Here is a 21,458-nt window from a genome sequence, read left to right as displayed (position 1 = left end):
AGAGAGCGGCCCGCCTGCTTATGTTCCATTGGCCAAAGCAAGTCAAATGGCCAAGTCTCAAATCAGTGGGGTGGGGTAATCTGCCTGGAGAGAGAAAGTGGGAATCTGTGAACAAATGATACAAAAGGAAGGGAGTGGTTACCGGAAACTGGAGACAGCACTGTGAGGCGAGGGCTGCCTGGTGGGAGATGCCACTTTGCGGCCAGGGTGCAGCCAGCCATGGAGCACAGAGGAGGGATTTGGGGGGATAAATGCCTCAAGCCCAAGTCCTCCCTTCTTTCCACATCTGGCCAGTTCTCCTGGGTTCTGCACCCGCCTGGAAGCCAAAGGCAAGAGAGCTGCTTCTGTGTCTTTGCCGGTTAGTTTCCTGGGACAGGGAGCAGGATGGAAAATGTCATAGAGTGAAACTGGAGGGGAAAAGGAGGATGGTTTGGTCCCCGCTCAAGTGCATTATAATCTGATTCATAAGAAGGATACTAACAGCGCAGAAAATGTACCACAAGCATTTCTTAAAAACCAGCAACTCCTCATTCTTAAATAACTTAGGAAGAATTCCAGGCTGACGGTTCACAAAGTTAAAATGGGGTAAAAAATTAAGATGGCAATAAATCTTCCTCGAGACCATGCTATAAATCTAGGGGAAAACCCTTTTGGGTGACATAAGGCATAACCTTTAACAGCTAATAGTCTAGAAACTGTTTGCGACTGACCGTTCTGAGGCCCTAAGTGGTTTCCATTCCAACATTGTCATTTATCTTGTGATATTTACTTTACTGTGGTAAGTTGTGATGTTTTTTTTTTTTCCCTCAGTGAGTCTGTGATAAAATAAACTCACAAGAGTAAGATGAATGCCAACTTGTTAACAAGTGTCGCTTCGAAGGGAATAAGCTAAGCTGGCCCCGCAAAAGGCGTAAGAGTTTTGCATCCCTTCCCATCAGTCTGGAGGAGATGCTCATCTCTGCATTACCGCCATGTTGATGGAAGGGCTCTACATTCTGAAATACTCTTGAGAAGATAGTAAGGAGAGCAAGGGATCTGTGCTGCATCTTTCTGTTAATCTTTTCTCCCCTCAAATTCTTTCCTGCTTCTTCCAGGACATGGTACGCTCATGTTTGCCCCTGCTGGTTAGATACCCTGGATTCTAGGACCTAGACCTCCCCATTAGTCCTACTTTTTTTGTGAGAGAACAAAATCGAGGGTGTTGAAGCTGCTGTTAATTTGGGCTTTCTTCTCACAGGTGGCCATACTGGTCCTAAATGATATCACCTCTCACTGGCACACCGATGATTTTACCTTACAGCTGGCCTACCCCAAGGTCTTCATGAGGTTCATGTGCTAAATGTTTGTAGAAGGGTCTGATGTGGGGTTCTAGGGGCTCAGAAGGGGGCACATCTCATCTCTCCCTGAGGTGGGAAGCATCTCTTAAAGCTGGGTACCATCTCTTCAAGCTGGGTAGCATACCAATGCCCTGGTATTGCACAACAACTTGAACTACAAAATGTAACTTGCACTCACTTGGTTCTCTAGGAGGGCCCAGCCCAACACTACCTGCTGAGGGCTTGGGCACCTCTTAGTTTTCTCTTGGTCAAGGGCGTAGATGGAAATGTGACTCCTCATCTGAGATGTCACCATGCTGGGAGATACTGTCTCCTAGGATGCCAGAAACACTGTAGTCATAAATGGCTGGACGGGAGCTATGGAATCCAGGCCGTTGAAGTCAGGAAAGGATTTAGAGATATCTAAACCAGCGAATTCATTTGGCAGGTGAGGAAATGACACAGCTAGGAAGAGACAGAACCGGGACAATGATCTGAGTCTCCTACTTGCCAGCTTGGTGTTCTTTCTTGAACATGGTACCTGATGTTGCCTGGTATGTTAGTCCAGATTCCCCAAGAAGCGGATGCCAAGACAGGATTAAATGTGCTAGAATTTTCTTAGGAGAAATGTTTGTTAGAGAAAATGGGGAGGGAGCTGGAAAAGCTTGGGAGAGTTGGCAGACCATGATGCAAGTCTGACTCCAAGTGAAGGAGAGAAGAAGGGAAGGTTGGGTCAAATGTCGTGGACTGCCATGCAGCCTAAGGAGTCCCTAGCAAGGCCGTTGGTGAGTCTTTGACAGTTGGCCCTCAGAAATATGTTGACTTTGATGTCCTTGACATGGGAGCAGCCCATGGGAAGCGTGGCCTTAGCACAGATGCAGCAATGGATTTCAGAGCTGTAGCCCTTGGTTAGTTATGATTTCTGTAGTTAGAGGTCTTAGTCTCTTGACTGCTATCCTGGCAACTCTTCATCTTCCAACACTTTCATGTCTGTAATATAATTTACATTCGTGTGCAGCCAATTCAGTGTTTTTATGGACAAGCACAAATAGGTACATTCTTTGTGTGGGGACATGGCTAAGTCTTCCACTTCTTATGACTAAACCGTGGATTTTCAGACATGCAGTTGAAGCGGTTGAGCTGCCTTTTGATGGGGAGAGGTCCAGTGGCTGAACCTTATAAACACAGCCCTAAATGTAAACCATGGGATCAAAGCGATATCTTTCTTTTCCACATTAGTCTGAGAGCATGTCAACAGGATTGCTGGTTAAGTTCACTGACATTTTCTAGAAAATTGTATCGAGACCTTATGCAAATTCCAACTATAGACATGTGGCTTATTTTTCATCATTGGATTTCCATATGTTTCTCTGCTTGCTCCTTTAAGCCAGGGCTGCAAGGCAGATGGGGGGACATAAATATGTGGTGTATACTGAAGACTCTTGACCCTCATATGTAATCCAGAGAGCACTACAGACACCTGGCAAGACCTGGAGGCTCAAGCTTCAAAGGGATTGCAAGCATTTCTTCTGCTTAGTGACTACTCAGCACTCTTCAGTACCAGAAATCCTAAAGGTTGAGCATATGTGCCCTACAGAGTGCTAAGGGTCTTTGGGACTGGTCCAGGTGGGAAAAAGCAAAGTCTGTAACAGCAGGTGCTGCCTACCTAACTCCCTGTTTTCTGTTCTCTCTTGCTGGTGCTCACATTGCCAGAAGGAGACATTCATTTACTTTACATTCAATAAACATTTATAGCATACCACTTATATGGGGCCACAGAGATGAATAGAACATGGTTTTCATCTTCAGGTAGCTCACGATGTGGTGGGTTGTTGGACTCCTAGACAGAATTAAATCCCGTGGGACGGGGCAATGTGAGCATAATTAGAACAAGAGCAAGTGAGAGGGAGAAAAAAAGTGCTCCCAGAAACCAGAGGAAGAGCATCTAACTCAGCCTGGAAGAAGCAATATCTAAATCTTATAAGAAAAGCCAAAGTTCACCAGGCAGGGATGGGGTGGGAAGGGAACTCCCAGCTGTCTGAAGAACAGCATTGTGTGTGCAGTAAATTATAGGCAGTTAGTGTTGCTAGAACAATAACTCTCAAAGTGTGGTCCTGAGATCTTTTCAAGGGGTTCAGGTCTCATTCTCTCATGGTTTTACAACAGAGTTTTCCAAATGCTATATTAAGTGTGATATTACAACAGATTAAATGCAGAAGCAGATATCAGAATCTAGCTTTCCTCTCTTTAGTCAGACAGGTAAGAGATTCATGAAAATGTAAAACAATGTCACTCTTTTCACTATTTTTGTTTTGAAAAACAGCCATTTTCCATAAAATATATGTTATTTATTTAACATGTCATGGGCTCATTACTGTTAGTTTAAATCAATTAATAAAATATTTCAAAGGTTTTTTAGTTTAAAGTTCTAATACATAGATATGAATAGATAGATATAATTTATATAAATAATAGATCTTTGGAATCCTTAACATTTTTTTTTAAGACTGTAGAGAGGTTGCATTACATTGCAAAAAGGACTTTGTGTGATTAAGGACTTTGAGATGGGGAGGTTATCCTCAATTATCTGGGAGGGCCCAAGGCAATCATAGGGTTCTTACTAGAGGGAAGCTAGAGAGTCAAAGTCAGAGAGAAGAAATGGGATGACAGAAACAGAGATCAGAGTGGTGTTCTTTGAAGAAGGAGGAATAGCCACAAGGCAAGGAAATGGATTCTCCCTGGAGACTCCAAAAAGAATGCAGCCCTGTTGCCATCTTGATTTTAGCCCATAAGACTCATCTCCAAACTTCTGACCTCCAGACTGTAAGGTAATAAATTTGTGTGGTTTAAAGGCACTAAATGTGTGGTCATTTGTTACAGCAATGGTAGGGAGCTAATACACCCATATCCTAACTCTGTCAACACCAACACCCTCAAATAGCCCTCTAGAGTCAGCTTAGATCTGAGCTGAGTTTCTCTAGAGGTTGCCTACTAGCCTGTCTCTGCTTATAAATAGTTACCTCTTTGTGAAATCAAGTAGGTGAGAGCTCTTTATGTTGCAAATGTGCATTTGGTGTGGTAACCAAAGACAGGCAGTTTGGAGCCCTGTGTACTCTCAGATTTTACTCTATAACCCAGAGTTGTTTACTTTTCTATTTTGGACTTAGTTCATTTTAATAATAAAGTGATAATTATTGAGAACATTTGTAGATTAATTTATGCATTTATTTAACAGTATTTATTGAGATTCTACTATACCCAAGACGATGAAGACAGGTATGGCTTCTGCCCTCCTGGGGTTTCATTCTACTGGGGAGGAGAGCCAATCAGTCATGAACTGAGATATAAACCACAACATGTCAGATTCTGATTATGTTCTGTGAAAGAAATTAATCTAATGATGTGATGGAGGGTGAACTGGGATGTCATTTTGACTAAGGTGGCCAGGGAAGGCCTCCCTAAGCAAGTAACATTTTGGTCAAGGCCTGATGGCTGAAAAAGAATCAATTACTTGAGCAGCTGAAAAGATTTGGTATCAGTATTCCAGGCAGAGGAGACAGCAAGTGCAAAAAGCCACAAGCGAGAAGGAGCCTGGGGTATTGGAGGGACAGAAAGCAGGCCAAGTAGCCACAGAGGCTAGGGCTACTGAGAAAGCAGAAGAGTGGCTGGAAGAGAGAAGCAGGCAGCAGGTCAGTGCAAGGGCTTAGATGACTCAGAGGCAGAATGAGGAGCTTGAACTGTATTTCAAGTGCAGTGGGAAGCCATTGGGATTTTTTACACGGGGGAGTGAGATGATCTGAGTTTTGTTTTAAAATATTACTCCGGCTGCTCTGTGGAGAGTGGATCATGGGAAGGCAAGAATGGGAGCAGGGAGACCCATTCTGCTAGTTTATCGTAGTCTAGGGAAAAGATAATGGTGGTCTGGATAGAAGAGTAACCAGAGAGGTAGATATAAATTATCCAACTCTTGACATATTTTGGAGAACGTGCCTATAGGTCTAGGTGACAAATTGGATGTGTGTATGGAAAGGGCAGGGAGGGGGAGAGAAAGGGAGTGATTGGGGATGTCTCTTAGGTTTTTGGATGGATGATACTTCCTTTTACTGGGATGGAGGAGGGGCATATTTTGGAAGCAGAGCAGGAAATCATGAGCTTTCTTTTGGAAATGCGGAGGTTGGGGTTGCCTACAAGAAATACAAGCCAAGATCTCGTCAGGTAGGCAATTCCATATATGACTATCTAGCTCAGAGGGGAGGTCAGGGCTAGACAGTAAATTTGGGAGGAATGAAGACATTGGGGTCATTTAGAGCCCAGACCTGGATGAGATCACCAATGAAGAGACAGTGTAGACAAAGAGGTGAGGCTGTAACGAGTTGGGTGTGCTGACATTTGGAGTTCAGACAAGCATGTTGAAAATGTGCCAGGCCATGTGCTGGTGCTTGGCCATGCATCATTTTATTCAACCACTTAGTCTCAATTTGTTCCATAGTATTATTGGTCATCTCTATGCTTTGCTTCTCAAATCTGACCAAAACTGGATAATCTAGTCCTCATGGCTCAAGGACTAATAACTATCAGCTGAATTCAACACAGGATGAATCTCTTATGACTGTGAGTTCTCACACAAGAGAACTGCTTCCTGGAACTTACTGTGAGAAGAAAGAAACAAGACAGGCAGCTGGGGGAGGGGAGCAAGGGAGGCATCCAACTAAGAAGTCTCCTCACCCTACCTGACAGAAATGCTTGCTAATGAACCCAACTCTTGTTAGAAACGAAAGCCAGGAATTGTTGCTGACAGGAATATTAGGGATAGGCTGCCTCGTTCTGAAATTTTGACCAATCCAGTCACTGATCTTATACCAGTGTAGAGACAAAAGATCACAACAGCATGGTATGACAGTTAAAAAGGTGGAGGATTTTTCTTTCCTCATCTCACCTCCACTTTCTGCTCCCCCAATCAATATGGCGCCTATAGATATAAATGGGTAACTTTGCCCTCAAGCTAATTCCATAGATCAGAAATCGTGGAACAAATCACCTTGGAGTCTAAGGGGTGTCTTAGTAGTGAGGTTGACAATTTACCCTGTAAGGAGAACTACATAGTAATCACTCCAGCACATGACATACAGGTGGCATCCTTTTGGTACAGCCAGGGTTGTCATGTGCCGACATCAGTAAAATGTTAGAGAATGGATATTGACACTCAGTTTCTGTCTCTTTTAAGAACACACTTAAATGTAGATGGAGAGCTGCCGGTAATAAATACTGACTTCCCTTCTACCATTCTTTCTTTTCTTATATAGACCCTTAAAATATTTATATTTGTATATATTTAGCCATATTAACAGAAAGATACATGTGTTCTATGTTTTAGATCAAGGGCTCAGTGAATCCTGCATTTTTCCCATTTTTAAATAGATCCCAACAAATTCTAGACTCATAAGTAGATGACTTGGGTTCTAGCCTTTTCTGTCTTGCTGTCTGATGATCTTGGGCAAATCATTTAGCCTTATTGAGTCTCGGTTTCTTAATGAGTAAAAATAGCAGGGGCTGATGAAGCTTGAGGTAAAGGTTAGTGAATAATCCAGAAGCAGAAACCCTGGGAGGGTTCTGTGAAATCTGTATACACAAATGAATAGACAGGAAATATTTATAAGGAATGTACATAAACACCTGGAACATTCAGATATCAGGCTGCTCTGCATCTCATCAGACAAAATATTCCATCAGCAAGTTGGCTTAGGTTGCAAGCTATAATTATCTTTATAAACAACAAATGAGATACCCCCCAAACCAATTATTTTAATTGAAATAACAGAAATAGCAAATTTTGCCAAAGGGCAGGAGTATGAGTTATTTCTGCAGTCAAATCTAGAGTTAGCTAATATTATGTTTCCATGTGTTCTCTGGGATGCCTTACAGAATGACACATTTGGAGCACATATTCAGCAAACATTTATTGAGCACTTACTATGTGCCACTGGGCTCAGCACTAGAGATAAGAGAGCAGACATAAGAAGCTGCACGGTGTCACTGCCCTCATAGAGAAAATAATCTAATGGGAGGTACAGACAAGGCAACAGAGTCCCAGTGCAGTGTGGGAAGTGCTTCCAGAGAAGAAATAGAAGAGAGAACTTAGTACAGATGTGGAGGTGAGCATGTCAAGGAAGGTATCTTAGTCTGCTTGGGCCGCCATAACTAAATACCAGAGCTGGGTGGCTTAAGCAATAGGGATGTATTTTCTCACAGTTCTGGAAGCTTGAATTCCCAGATGAAGGTGCTGGCCACTTAAGTTCTTGGTGAGAGTCTTCTTTCTGGCTTGTGGAAGGCTGTCTTCTCACTGTGTCCTCACATGGCAGAGACAGAGAGAGTGAGCAAGGTCTCTGGTGTCTCTTCTTAGAAGGGCACTAATCCCAATATGAGGGCCCCACCCTCATGATCTCATCTAAACCTTTCTTCTTTCAGAAGAAAGCCCTATCTCAAAAGACCATCACATTGCAGCTTAGGGCTTCAACATATGTCTTTGGGGGGTAGGATGCAATTCAGTCCATAGCAGAGGCTTCCTGGAAGAGGTGAGCTCTAAGCTCAGATCTCCTGAAGGAGTTTATTAGGGAAGGTAGATGGCTTAAGGAGAGATGGAGGCAGGAATGGAGAAATGTTCCAGCTGAGTATCCCAGATTACTTACTATTTTCCTACTTCCTGGGTTTTTAAGCAGGATTTTTTCACCACCTGGAGGCTCCATTACCCCTGCCCCTGCCTGATGACCTTGTACCTGTGTCTCTGCACCCTGAACTCAGGTGCTCCTCCCCGAGCACTTCCCTACTCCAGCCATAGTTAATCTCATCGTCCTCCACACCCTCAAAGCAGACATCAGTGCCTCTCTGCAGAGCTCATTTCTATCCGTCCGATCTCATATTTATATATATCTATATACTCCTATAAGGAAATAGACCTGTACATATGTAAATATGAGATAAGATGGACCCAAGTAAGCAAAGGCAAGGTCTTATTTTTTCTTGCCTCCCTGAAAGTGTCTCACACCGTACCTACATACAAACCATCCCCAAAACTTAGTGGCTTAAAACAATAAACCTCTTATTTAGTTCCTGTTTCTGTGGGTTGTCTGAGCGGTTCCTCTGGTTTAGCAAGGGCAGGTGATCTTTCCTGGGCTCTCTCAAATGTCCATGGACAGCAGGCAGGCAGACTGATGGCTGGTGATCTCAGATGGCATCACTCACACGTTGGCTATTGGCCATCTGTAAACAGGGACACCTTGATTTTCCTCAGTGTGGTCCTCATGATCTGGCCTCTTTACCTTTCAACATTTTGTCCATGAGCCCTATCGGCCAACCGTCCTCATTTGTCCACTCCCTTCAGAAGGCAGGGACCATGTGGGTTTTCCTCAGTGCCACGCAAGTCCTACTGGATGAATGAGTGAAGAAACTTTGTTCGCCTGCCCAGAATAAGCAACCCTTGCTGCTGAGGGTAAGATCAAGGATTCTACCAGGACATTTTACACCTCTGCAGTGAAGAGTCTCTGCAGGCCTACTCCTTCTTCAAAGCTCGTTCGGATGTCATCTCTTTGGAAGCTTTTCATTATTTCCTAGCCAAATTAATCAGACTGTCTTCTGTGTTTTCACGGCACTTTGGATAGACCTTTACTTTAGCATGAGTCATATGATTCTACTTACTACTTGTGGGTCTCTTTTGCAACTAAGCTGGGAGGTTCTTGAGGTGGTGTGATAAGAGGGATCTGCTCATAACATGTCTTCAGTGTGTCTGCATTTTGAATCCTGAGCTCAGTTATTTATTGTCATGTGACTGTATAAAATGGGGTCCATTCAATCACATTAGTTCTACAAATATTTTTAAAGCTTCTCCTGTCTGCCAGGCACTAAGCTGGCATGAGGGATAAAGCAGAGTTCCCATTCTAGAGGATGAATAAATAGGGAAGCACATAACAATGTTCCTATTTATGCAAATGTGATATGTGATGTGAGAGGGAATAACAGGGGGACCCACTTAATAAGGTGGCCTGGAAGGCCTCTCAGAGGAGGTGGTTTCTAACTTGAGACTAAAGACAAAGGGAGGCCAACCATGTCTAAGTTGGATGAAGTGTTCTAAGCAGCAGGAGTGATGAATTTGGAGCCCAAGTGAAGGAAAGAGCTGAAGGAAAACTAATATGGCTAAAAAAGCAGGGAGCCAGAGGGAGCATGGAGGGATGTATTTGGAGACATGGCCATCTTGTAAATAGCTAAACCCTCTTTGTCTGTGTGGGGCATATCATTGGTGCTTAATAAGTACTTGCTGAATGAAGGAATGAATGAATGTATAATTGGAAGATTGGAGTCAGTCCTTGTTCTCAACCAAGAGTTGGGCAATGACAGGGTGAGAATTCCCTGTGGTACTTTGCTTTGTCTTCTTACCTGTGTCCAACAGACTGTGGCACACAAACCTATTCTAATGGGCTGGGCAATGTGGAAAACACCCCACAAATGAGTTTTGTGGGCTCTCATTACTCTACTCCACCCCAGTTCCCTGTGCTGGGTGCTGGCTTCCCCAGGACAGGGCTGCTGTGTCATGGGGTGCCATCACTCTTGCTACCTTCTCTCAGTACCACTGTAACTGCTGGTCTGGGCTGTCTTTTTTGCCAATAACAGGACCAATAAACAGGAGTCTTCAGGGATCCAAATTGCCATCTTCCGCGGGTAGCAATTCAGCACTGTCTGGCCACCACTTAAATAAAGCTGTTCCTGATTTCTCTGTACAACCACTCCTCTGAGGAACAACGTGGAGACAAATCTGAGTGCAGAATCACTGGTACTTCACTCAGAACTGCATCTGTTTCCCAGTAACTAGTGCTTTGTCACTGGTCCAAGCTTCTCTGCTGACCCCCTTCCCAGTTAGGGTGATAGCCCTCCCAGAAGGCTTCTCATTCCCTTATGCAAATGTCCTGCTGGCAGCCCAGCCCCACCAGCTCATTAAATATGTTTAGATAAATGGGAATCCCAGAGGTGACATAGCTTAGCCTCAGGCTGGGATACCTGGTAGGTTTGAGGCTACCTTCTGTTCTCCTCCTCCCTCCTCAAAACCCTTAATCGTCTCTTCCCTCTCTGAGGAAAAGTCTGGTAAAGGCATTTGAGATACGGGTTATTGATGCAACATAATGTTTTACATCTGCCAGAGACGAAGCTGAAATCCGAGAGAGTGACTCCTTACATGGAGGGAGGTGTTCTCGAAGTCACATAACATGGGCATCTCTCCATCTCACCCTTGCTTAAAGCTGCTCTTTCAGGGTATCGTGCTTGGTCCTGCCAGGGTAGGCGGAGCTGAGGTGAACAGCAGCTGCTGTGCCAGCGAGCAAAACGCAGCTAATCACTCTGAAGCTGAAAGGAAGTTGGGTTGCTCTGTGAATTTGTCCATCACAACAAGACTAGGGCTTTGGAGCCAGGCATAGTTGGTGTGGAATCCCATTTGATCACTTACCAGGTTTATGAACGTAGGTCACATTGTCTCCCTGTCCCTTACTTTCCTCATCTGTGAAATGGGTACAGTAATAATTAAGAGCACTGACGTCAGAGTCAGGCTCCAACACTTACAATCTGTGTGAACTTAAGCAAGTTATTTTATCACTCTGCGCCTCAGTTTCCTAACAATTAGCACACCTGCCTTATCAGGTTGTCGTAAGTATTACACTAGAAGCACTTAGAACAGTGCCTGGCACAGAGCAAGCGCTGCGGGACTCCTGGCTATCATTGCGGATATTATTCCTGTTAGCGCTTACCGTGTAGGCTGTGTGAGGATGAGTGAGAGAAAACAGGTAAAGAGCTTGCCGGGCTCCGACCGCATTTCAGCCCGCGCCTTTATTAGGGTAACAACAACACGGCGCCCTGAGCATGCGCGGCGCCTGCGCTCAACTCTGTGAACTTCTTGAGGTGAGGTTTACAAGTTTAGGAGAGGCAGGGCTCTCAAACTTGTTTTTCACTTCCACACACTCACTCCAACGACCCGGTTTTCTCCAGCATCTTCTGTGAGGAATGTCGAAAGCTTTCATGCGTGTAGGAGCTGCCCTTAATCACTGATAAGGGGAATAACGAGAGGAATACAGCCGCGCGATATTAGAGCACGGTGGGTTTACGGTGTCACGTTAGGGGTGTTCTGATTTCTCTGCTCTATAAAACACCCCATATAAACTATAAAATAAAATATTTACATTTTTACATACCTACAAGTACTGGGTGGGTAGACTGAAGGGACTTGGTAGATTTCCAGATCCATGAGGCTTGGGGGATTCTGGTTTTGCTTCACCTGATGCAAACCGATACTCCATGGATTCTATGGAAAGCACATTTTTCTGCTTAAGTTATTCTTGGGGTGGGGGGAGCAGGAGACCATAGCCTGAATCAAGCCTGCTTGTGGCACTTTGAATGAACAGTCACTCAAGTTTTTGATAACTGGAGCAGGGGAAATGTTGATACATATATACACACACACACACACACACACACACACATATCAATCATATATATACACACATATATATAATTAATTTTTCTGTTTATATGCAAAGGAATTTTAAAGACATGCAATCTAAAAATTTCTTCTTGCAGCTGGTTAGTTTTCTGAGCCACCATGAAGACAGAGCTAACACCCTGCCAAAGTTTAATCATAAACTGATAGCTGTAGCTTGGGGTGGGGGTGAGGGAGGACCTGATTTAATAAGACGACAGATAAGACAAACACCCACAAATGGTAATTTATGGCTGCAAAGGGCAGTGTTTTAAAATCACCCTAGTGAATTATACGTTTCTGAAAAAGTAACTATGTATCTGAAAAATTATGTTCTTTGGTAATACTTTAGACAATATTTTTTTGGCCGTGTTGCCTCACTAAGGTTATAAATAACATACTCCTTTCTACTTTTATGTTCCTAGATTAGCTAGTTGCCACCAGCTCCGGTTTCCTGGCTGTAATTGAACTGCATTCCGTTCAGCTGCAAATGCTGTCATTCCTCCTCACTGTCACCTCAAGGAGATGTGTGGGGCACAGATTTCAGCTGCCTCTGTGGGAGCTGAGTGCCTTGGGGATCCTTCCTTCTGATCCAGTTGCCCTTGTTGCTTTTCCATGTCTACTCCAGAGGCCACTCTGTTGAAAAGAAAGCACAGGTATTTCTCGCTCCTTCATTCACTCAGTTATCTGCTTGCCCCTGAAAGTCTCCAGCGGCAGAGCGTTGTGCTAGGAGGAGGGCTGGAGCACCTGAAGATGTGTCCAGACGGGGTGGCCAGCTGTGGCAGCTTGCACCACATTCCCCAGCTGTGTATTGAGGGGGAGCAGAATACACCACCCCAAAATATGCCACTTTGGCATGTGGATTATTTTGAGCTGAAGACAATCAAGGCCCCACAGACTCAGGAGGAGCTGTTCACCTTCATTCCCCTCTAGGACCTGCACATAGTAAGTGCTGTGTGACTATTTGCTATTATTGTTGATATTACTATTGGGCGTGCCCACCTTGTAGGTCATGTGAGAATGAACGAGATAAAAATCGTGTAAAGGGCTCAACTGCTTTGAAAGAATTTAGCTACAGGGCCTGCACCCGGAGAGAGCTAATGCAAAAGTAACTTTTTATCGTAAAGAGTTATCTGCACGGCACAGCAAACATTTGTCTACCAAACATTTGCTCTTCTTATCTTCCTGTGAATGATCTTCCTCCCCTTTGAAGCCTCAAACCCCCAACCCCTTCTCCTTAGCTCAGGATGGCATCTGAGCCTCGATTGCCTGTCTTCGGGTCTCGTGTCTTTGGGGCTCCTGTACGTCTGAAGTTTGTTTTTCTCCTGTTCATCTGTCTTAGGTCAATTTAATTACTAGACCAAAGAAACTAAAAGGGAAAAAGAGAAAAGGTTTCCTCCCCTAGAGCATCCACCTGGAAGAAAGGGCACCTTTGTCACAGGTACGTAAAGGAGCTTCATCAGCTACTGAAGAGCCTGGTTAGGAGCACTGAGAGCCCACGGGAGAGGCTTTGTCTCAAGGAACATCTGCTTCTCGCTGCCATTTAGCCATGAAACCCTGTGCCAGTGGGACCTAGGGCCTGAGGAGTTTTCTGCATTTTCTCACCTTAGTTTGGCTAAGTAGGGATTCGTAAGAATGACGCTAGCAGCCTCAGTGAGGACAACAACAGACAGTGGCCGGTTGTATTTTCCAGACTTGACTGCAGGAATATCTCATTCTGCATGTTCTTCCAAAATGTGAACTTGCCACTCCTTCTCAGAAGATGGAGTCCATTTCTCTACCCCCTTGGGTCCCATGACTGCTTTGGCCAGTAGGATGGGGTGGAAGTGACACCGGCATTTCTGTAGCCCTTCCACGTCCTGGTAGCCCCCATTTTCAGCCTCTCAGAGGCCGGCATCCATGGAGACTGAGAGACTCCCCTGTGATGCCCGGGTTGTGAGAAACCCATGTGGGGAGGCAGGGGAGCAAGGCGCAGACACCCGTGTGAAGGAGACGTCTCAGAGATCCGGTGAGCCCTCAGATGACCCCCATCCCAGCTGTCCTCCGGCTGCAGCCACACGAAAGCCCCCAAACGAGACGTGCCCAGCCATGGCCAGTCAGCCCACAGAATCATGAAAGAGAAAACACTGCTATTTTAAACCACTAAGTTTTGGGGCACCTTGTTGTATAGCAGTGATACCCAAAATACCCTCCCTTGCTCCTGCCACTTCCTTTGAAAACAAAATTCCATGTTTTCAAACTGAATGCTCTTTTGCTTCTTGCAACTTCATTGCCAGGAACTAGAGCCATGGAGGGGATGAAGAACGTAGGATGTGATAGAAATCTCAGTGTAATAGATTCCTGGTCCATGGTGACCCCATTTCTCATGAGCTGGTTTTTGGTTTGTATTTTCTTACTTCTCGTTTTACCTTGTTTCTGCCTGTCCTGCTCTTTGACATAAGATGCATGAGAACCTATGAACTCCATTCGTTCATATATTTATTTTACTTGTTTGGTCATAGAGGAGACAGTTACTGAGAGCCCAGGACTCCTGGCTATGGGGTGTCAAAGAAAAGAAAGCACCTTCCCTGCCCCGTGTGACGCGCTGCTAGTCAGGGAGACGTGCGTAGAAACAATGAATGACACCACACGGTAATGCCACAGGAAAGGTACCTAGGAAGTACTTCAGAGGAAAGGAAACTTCCACCATCCCTCTCCTAAGGCCGCCCACAAGAGAAGACTTCAGGGGATTTAACTGGGCTGAGTCCACACTACCACACTCTGTCCTTGGGATGCTGTTGTCTGTGAGGATGGAGCCTGCTTTGCGGTCTGTGAAGATGGCGAGTGGAGCCATTGTTCACTCGCTTGCGATGCTGCGCTGGTGACTCACTTCCTCTTTGGCCATTTGAAGCCATTCTCTTTCCCACTCCACACAAACACTTCTAGGCTCAAGCTCCAGGGGCACTTAATGGTCTGACTTCCTTGATTTTCCTTGCCTTGTATCATTCACTGTTTCATATGTACCTGTTTGACTTCCTTAAACAGCTGGATGTTTCTTGAGGGTCTTATTCTTCCGTTTTATGCTGGTGTGGGTGGTATGGGGCACTTAGAACTCAATAAGCACGTCACAGTCGATTGGTGAATATGGAACTGGATTGGCCCTATCACAAAAACAAAATAAGGTGTTCAGATACTGAGAGAAAGTCTCAGGGGTATTAAGTCATTTGCAGAACTCTTAGCATGTGTTAGGTGTGGTGTTGAGCACTTTCTAGTCATTGACTTATCAGATTGTTACAACTCAATAAGGTAGGCAACATCATTTTTTTTTTTTAAAGATTTTATTTATTTATTTGACAGAGATTTTTTTTTTTTAAAGATTTTATTTATTTATTCGACAGAGATAGAGACAGCCAGCGAGAGAGGGAACACAAGCAGGGGGAGTGGGAGAGGAAGAAGCAGGCTCATAGCAGAGGAGCCTGATGTGGGGCTCGATCCCAGAACGCCGGGATCACGCCCTGAGCCGAAGGCAGACGCTTAACCGCTGTGCCACCCAGGCACCCCTAACATCATTCTTATTTTGTAGCTGGGGAAACAGTTTTGTTAGAGGGCAAATTACCCTGGTCAAGGTCATGTGGCGAGTGAAACCTGGGTTTCGAATCCATGGCACTTCAGCTCTGAAGTTTATGTCTCTACCCTGCTGCCCCCTTGCCTTACCTTTGGGGTCCAATGTGCCAATCCAGTGGGGCTGTCTGTCAAATAGAGTGCAGTTTTTATGTGTCTGGTTTCCCAATTTCCCCATACTTTCCAGTTCGAAAGCTAATACACTTGGGTTTAAATTTAGCAGTCTCTCGTTCCCAGCCCCTAACTTAGTTTGGATATCGTATCCAAAAATTTGGATCCAATGTGTATATTTCTTGTGGAAGCAAAAAAGTGCAAACCTTACAGCATCTGTTACTTATAATTGCTCTGCATTAAATTACAATTTTGGATTTAAATTTGAAAAAGTACATTTCAGTACCAATACTTTGATGTGGAAATGAACAAGGGTAGGAAGTAACTGATACCCTCCATATTTTTCTTTAATAGAGGAGGTGTGTAAAAAAAATTCAAAGTCAAGGGAAGGTGCCCTGGTCTTTGTCCTTAGTCTTTGGAGGAGACTGTGGAATGTCATACTCGTGCTGTTATTGAGGACCAAAGTTTACACAATACATCCTTAAATCTAGGCTGGTTAGCCTTAAAGTTTTACCCCAAACACTTCCTGATTCCCATTCTCAGTCTACAGTTGTCTTTCCCTGCTGGATCTCACTCAGCTCCAGGTTGGAATACCCACGTAGAAGCCAGTACACACATCCTCAGAGTCCTTTGGCCAGCACGTCTGTCCTTATAAATCCAGTGAATGTGACATGGTTGGTGGAACTCATAGAAACCAATTAGAAAAAGACTAATTGGATAGAAAGATGAAGAAAAGATGTAAATAGGGTATAATCATTTGCTAGGGCTGCCATCACAAAACACCACGAATTTGGTGGCTGAAACAACATAAATTTATTGCTCACAGTTCAGGAGGCTGGGAAGTCCAAGATCAAGGTGCCAGCAGGGCTGGTTTAACTCTTCTCTTGGCATGTAGATGGCTGCCACCACCCTGTGTGCTCGTATGACCTCTTCTTTGCATGAGTGCAAGGAGAGAGAGTGAGCCATCTTTCTAGTCTCTTATTAGGACACTAATCCTGGTGGATTAGGGCTCCACCTTTATGACCTCATTTTACCTTAATTATTTCCTTAGATGCCTCAGCTCAGATTCAGCCATGCTGAATTTGGGGGGGGGGTAGTGCTTCAACATATGAATTCTGGAGGGACACAAACATTCAGGGCATTCACAAAAACAGTAATGAAAATAATCAGAATACAGGCTAAAATGCTTTCAACAACATTAATGATAGCTAATGTTAACGTGGAGATTACTGTATCCTATATGTTGTTCTAAGCATTTGGCATTCCTTCACTCATGGTATTCTTGTAAGACCTCATTGATGAGGTAGGTTCCACTACTATCTTATTTGACACAAGAGGAGCCTAATGCACAGAGAGGTCAGGCAACTTGGCCAAGGTCACACAGCTAGGAAATGTCAATACCAGAACTCAAGCTCAAGATCTGGCCTCTGAACCTGTGTTGTTTTTTTAAGATTTTATGTATTTATTTGACACAGAGAGAGAGCCAGAGAGCAAAAGTGGGGGGAATGGCAGAGGGAGAGGGAGAAGCAGGCTCCCTGCTGAGCAAGGAGCCCCAAGTGGGGCATGATCCCAGGCCCCTGGGATCATGACCTGACCCCAAGGCAGACACTTAACTGACTGAGCCACCCAGGCGCCCCTGAGCCTGTGCTCTTGACAACTCTCTAAGATGCTCAGACTTATTCGTAGGTACAAACCAGAACAATACACTAATTTTTAACCATTGGATTAATAAAAATTTAAAACCTTGGTATATCTAATGCTGGCAAGAGGGTAGGGGAAATGACATCTTTACACACCTTGGGCGGAAGTGGAAACTTTTGAAAGGCAAGTTGACGATAACTATTGAAATTAAGTGTGTGTGCACATATACTTTGAGCCAGCAATTCAGCTTCTGGAAATTTACTTTATAGATATGCTTATAAAATTCTGCCAAGGTAGTTTAAGGATATTCTCTGCAGCTTTGGTGTGAATTAGTCAAAAACCTGGAGTCAATGTAAATGTCAGCCGATGGGTCGGGGTTTAAAGAAATCTACAGACTGGGTGGCATCAACAGAAATTAACTTTCTCACAATTGTGGAGCCTCGAGGTCCTGGAGGCTTCTCTCCTTGGCTTGTGGATGGCCCCCCTTTCACTGCCTCTTCGTGTGGTATTCATGTATGCGTACCCCTGGTGTCCCTTCGTGTGTCTTAATTTTCTTATAGAGACACCAGTCGCATTGGATTAGGGTCCACACTAAGGGCCCCTTTTTACCTTAATTACCTCTTTAAAGACCCTGTCTCCAAATACAGTCACATTAGTGGGACTTGGGGCTCCAACATAAGAATTTTAAGGGACACAATTCATCCCATGAGATAAGTGAAAAAGAAAGATGGATAATCTTGTGATTAGTATAATCTCTTACGTGTAATTTAGAAAGATGCATATAGGCTGGTATATGCATTGACAATTTTTTTGGTAAAGCTTTCCGAGGAACTTGGAAACAGCCTTACTTGGGAGGCAAAACACTAGAAGAGCCTGGAGTGTGGTTGAGAGTAAACGCCTATTTTACTTTTCTATCTTTCTGTATCTAATATTCTAATCATGTGGAAGCATTGCTCTATTTTATTGTTCAAATGTCAGGAAGAGCTGCCTATATGGAGGGATTGATGATGATGCATCATTTTCATTTTTGTTGAAAAACTTCATAGATATTAGTAAGATAAAAAGTATATGTTCTTAAAAAGGAAAAACAAGAAAACCGAGGGGAAATGGGCAGAATGTATGCAGAGAGATTACTGGCTTATGCTTAACTTTCATTGTTTTCAGTATGTTGTGATATATTGATAGAATTTTTTATTGTTTTTTTTAAGATTTTATTTATTTATTCATGAGAGACAGAGGGAAAGGCAGAGGGAGAAGCAGGCTCCCTGCGAAGCACGGAGCCCAATGTGGGACTCCATCCCAGGGCTTTGGGATCATGACCCGAACCACGGACAGGCACTTAACCGACTAAGCCACCCAGGCACCCCACTGATGGGCTTCGAAAAGAACTTCTATAAAGTTTCATAAGCCATGATCCTATCCCATTTTTCTAGTATTTCAATTTATAAAGTTTTCTTGAAGGTTAGCTTATATTAGGAACGTGTTGTGCCTTCTTTTCCCTGGAAACAGTCCAACAAGAAAAAAAGACATTACTATCAACTTTTGACTATCTCCAGTCTATCGATCTGCTTTAGGGATTAAGCATAGCGAATTATTAATCACTGCCGACCTTCTTTTACCAGCAGGCTCCTGGGTCACCTTCTCAGATCAACAGTGTGTTCATTAAACGTCAAAGAATTTTAACATTCGCTCAAAGGAAGTGCAGTCCGGAGGGAAGTCTGCCGCAAAGGGGAAGCTACACAACCTGTCTCCATAATTTTTCACTGCTCGCTGCTGGGTATTGACATACCACCACTTCCCTCTAATAGCTCAGAGCCTTTGAATTGAAATATTTTAACAGATTTGACCCACGGGGAAGGGAGAAGAGGAAATGACTTTTATCGAGGGCCCACCACATACCGAATACTTTACATATATTTTCTCATTTAACCCTCACAGCGACCCTATGAAATGAGTATTATTACTTCCCGTTTACAGATGAGGAAACAGAATCAGAAGGTTAAGGAAGAATTTCAAAGTCTAGCAGCTGGGGTATGGGTGGAACCGAAATCCATTACTGGGTCTTTGCATTCAGAAGCCTGTGTTCAGCCCTGCCTCTGCCCGCAGTTCACACCCAAGGGCTCCGTAGGGCCCTCTGGCTACGGGGCTTTGGGGATTGGTGAGACAGAGCAGGACAGCAGGTCCAAGGCCTGGGTTTCCCTTGGAAACAGGACAATGGAAGAATCTTCACTCCAGGGAGCGTCACCAAGGGAGACACTGGTTGGAAGGAAGAACAATGCAGCCGAAGGGGTTTCCACTAATTCCTTCCTTTTGGGGGGGGGGGGAATGAGGCCGAGAAAGGTTAAGCGAAATTTGCTTTTATTTCTTGTGTTCCCAATTTCTTCTTTCTTTTTGCTTTTTTGTGGATTTAAAGAACAAAGTAGCAGGTTCGGGAGTGCCGGGAGACAGTTTGCCAGGGGATTCTCTGTGGGTTGTGTGGCCTCATTCCTTTTTATCAGTCCGCTGCCTGGATATACTTGAGTTGCATCCTGGGTTTTCCTTTCAAGATTTCATTAAGAAATGAAACTTTGGAAATCCTTACTTATTTTATTATACATGTATTTTCATGGGAGAAAAGTAAACATATACAAAAATGTGAACCCGAAAATGAAATTCCACATCATTTCTCACTCCAGAAATCAAAATTTGGGGTGTAACCTTTCAAATGCTTTGCCATGAGATAAATGAATTCGCCTCATGCCAAGCCATACTGAAGTCTGAAGCAAAAAAAAAAACCAACAACAAAACAAAACCAAATGTCAACAATACTGATCTTTTCTTTATTTAAAATTTTGGTATTTTGTTCATCATGGGTTTTTTTTTTTTTTTTTGCATTACTTTGATTTTTTAACACCACATTGAAATATTATCTGTTACTTTATTTTTTAGTGCCCGTTATATTGTATACCTGAGGTGAATTCTGTTCTCCTGTGTCATTGTCTCATGCTCGTCCTGGCCTGGGGATACATACAGTACTATTAAAAAGGGTTTCATTTTCAGCTTATTTTACATTAAAAAAAATCATGCTATAATAAGAGTTTACACTTCTATAGCACTAACTGTTTATTTCTATAGAATCACTGTTCTTTGTACTGTATATGTGTTAACTCAATTTTTCTAACAGCCCGATGAGGTAGGTATGTTTATATTATTTCCACTTTGCAGATGGACAAACTGAGGCATTGAGAGTGACCGTGCCCAAGGCCCCATGGCTAGTGAGGGGCAGAGTGGGGATTTGAACTTATGCAGTGGGGCTCCTGTGGTGTGCTCTAACCTCCAGTGAACTCTCTGTCTCTCCTTGAGCACAGTGTCCTGTTGCCGACATAGTTTTCTTACTCTATCATGGGCGTCTTTCAGTTTTCATGTGAAGGACTGCACCCATCTTTAGATTCCTGATATGAATGGAAATAGCAAGGAAAAAACCCCAAACAACTCTCAAGAGCACCTTGACAATCCCCTCTCCTTTAGCCCATGGCACTCCCTCCACCCCTGCCCTTTGCCTAGCAGGACCATTTCTCTCGAGTGGACTTTTGACCATTGCAACTCTAGCGTCTCCTCTTTTGTGCAATGCTCTTATTGTGAACAGAATTGACTTGAGCCAGCAATCTGCCTGCTGTGTATGCAGAGCAAGCCACCTCTTCACAAGCCTAGGGGAAACATTTGGAGCACAGATTGCAAAGCACCTGAATTTGAAATGTTTATTTCTTGGCTGGCTTTTATTTTCTTCCAACTATCAAAGGAACTCTGGCTGAAGTTGACGCATTAATCACTTGTCTAATTTCATTTCTTAAAACCTAGTTATTTTTAAATGATAAGTAACATGATTTACTGCCCTTTTTGATTTCGAAACCTGTTCAAAATGCAGAGTGGTGTCTGCCTCTTTGTTAGCATAGTCTTGGGATGCTTTTTCTTTTGCTTTTTGGGATAATTAAATGCTTATGGTTCTTTCATCTAAAATGCATGTTCATTATTGATATAGTTCATGCACTCTGGACCATTTAATTTAGGTATTGGCTATTTCTAGTAAAATGCAATACGGTTGGCATCCCTAGATAAGTGAGCTAAGAGAAATACCCTGACCCGTTGTGCTTATTTTGCAATATGGTACCTTTCCGTTTGTGGGTAGTTAGCAAATCCTGCTAACAAGGCCACTCATTCAATCCCTAGATGGCTCACTTCCGTGGTCAAAAGTCTGTGCTAGGATTCTGTGATGTGGAACACTGATCACAAAGTGTGTGTGT

The 21,458-nt window shown here is 43.7% G+C and overlaps 1 long non-coding RNA gene across 2 annotated transcripts; it reads left to right on the top strand.

The window, feature by feature from the left end:
- The first annotated feature begins 11,307 nt into the window (after positions 1-11,307).
- On the top strand, positions 11,308-20,754 carry LOC121101740. Of its 2 annotated transcripts, none has more exons than XR_005833773.1 (3): positions 11,308-11,445; positions 12,252-12,771; positions 18,801-20,754. It is a non-coding gene; the product is annotated as an uncharacterized LOC121101740 (long non-coding RNA). The 2 variants fall into 2 exon arrangements; XR_005833774.1 differs by lacking the exon at positions 18,801-20,754 and adding an exon at positions 13,169-15,167.
- The last annotated feature ends 704 nt before the right edge of the window (positions 20,755-21,458 follow it).

The sequence above is a fragment of the Ursus maritimus genome, unplaced genomic scaffold (genome assembly GCF_017311325.1).
Source record: "Ursus maritimus isolate PB19 unplaced genomic scaffold, ASM1731132v1 scaffold_9, whole genome shotgun sequence".
NCBI lineage: Eukaryota > Metazoa > Chordata > Mammalia > Carnivora > Ursidae > Ursus > Ursus maritimus.
Note: the sequence above shows the minus strand (reverse complement) of the source record. Positions and strands in the feature narration are given on the sequence as shown.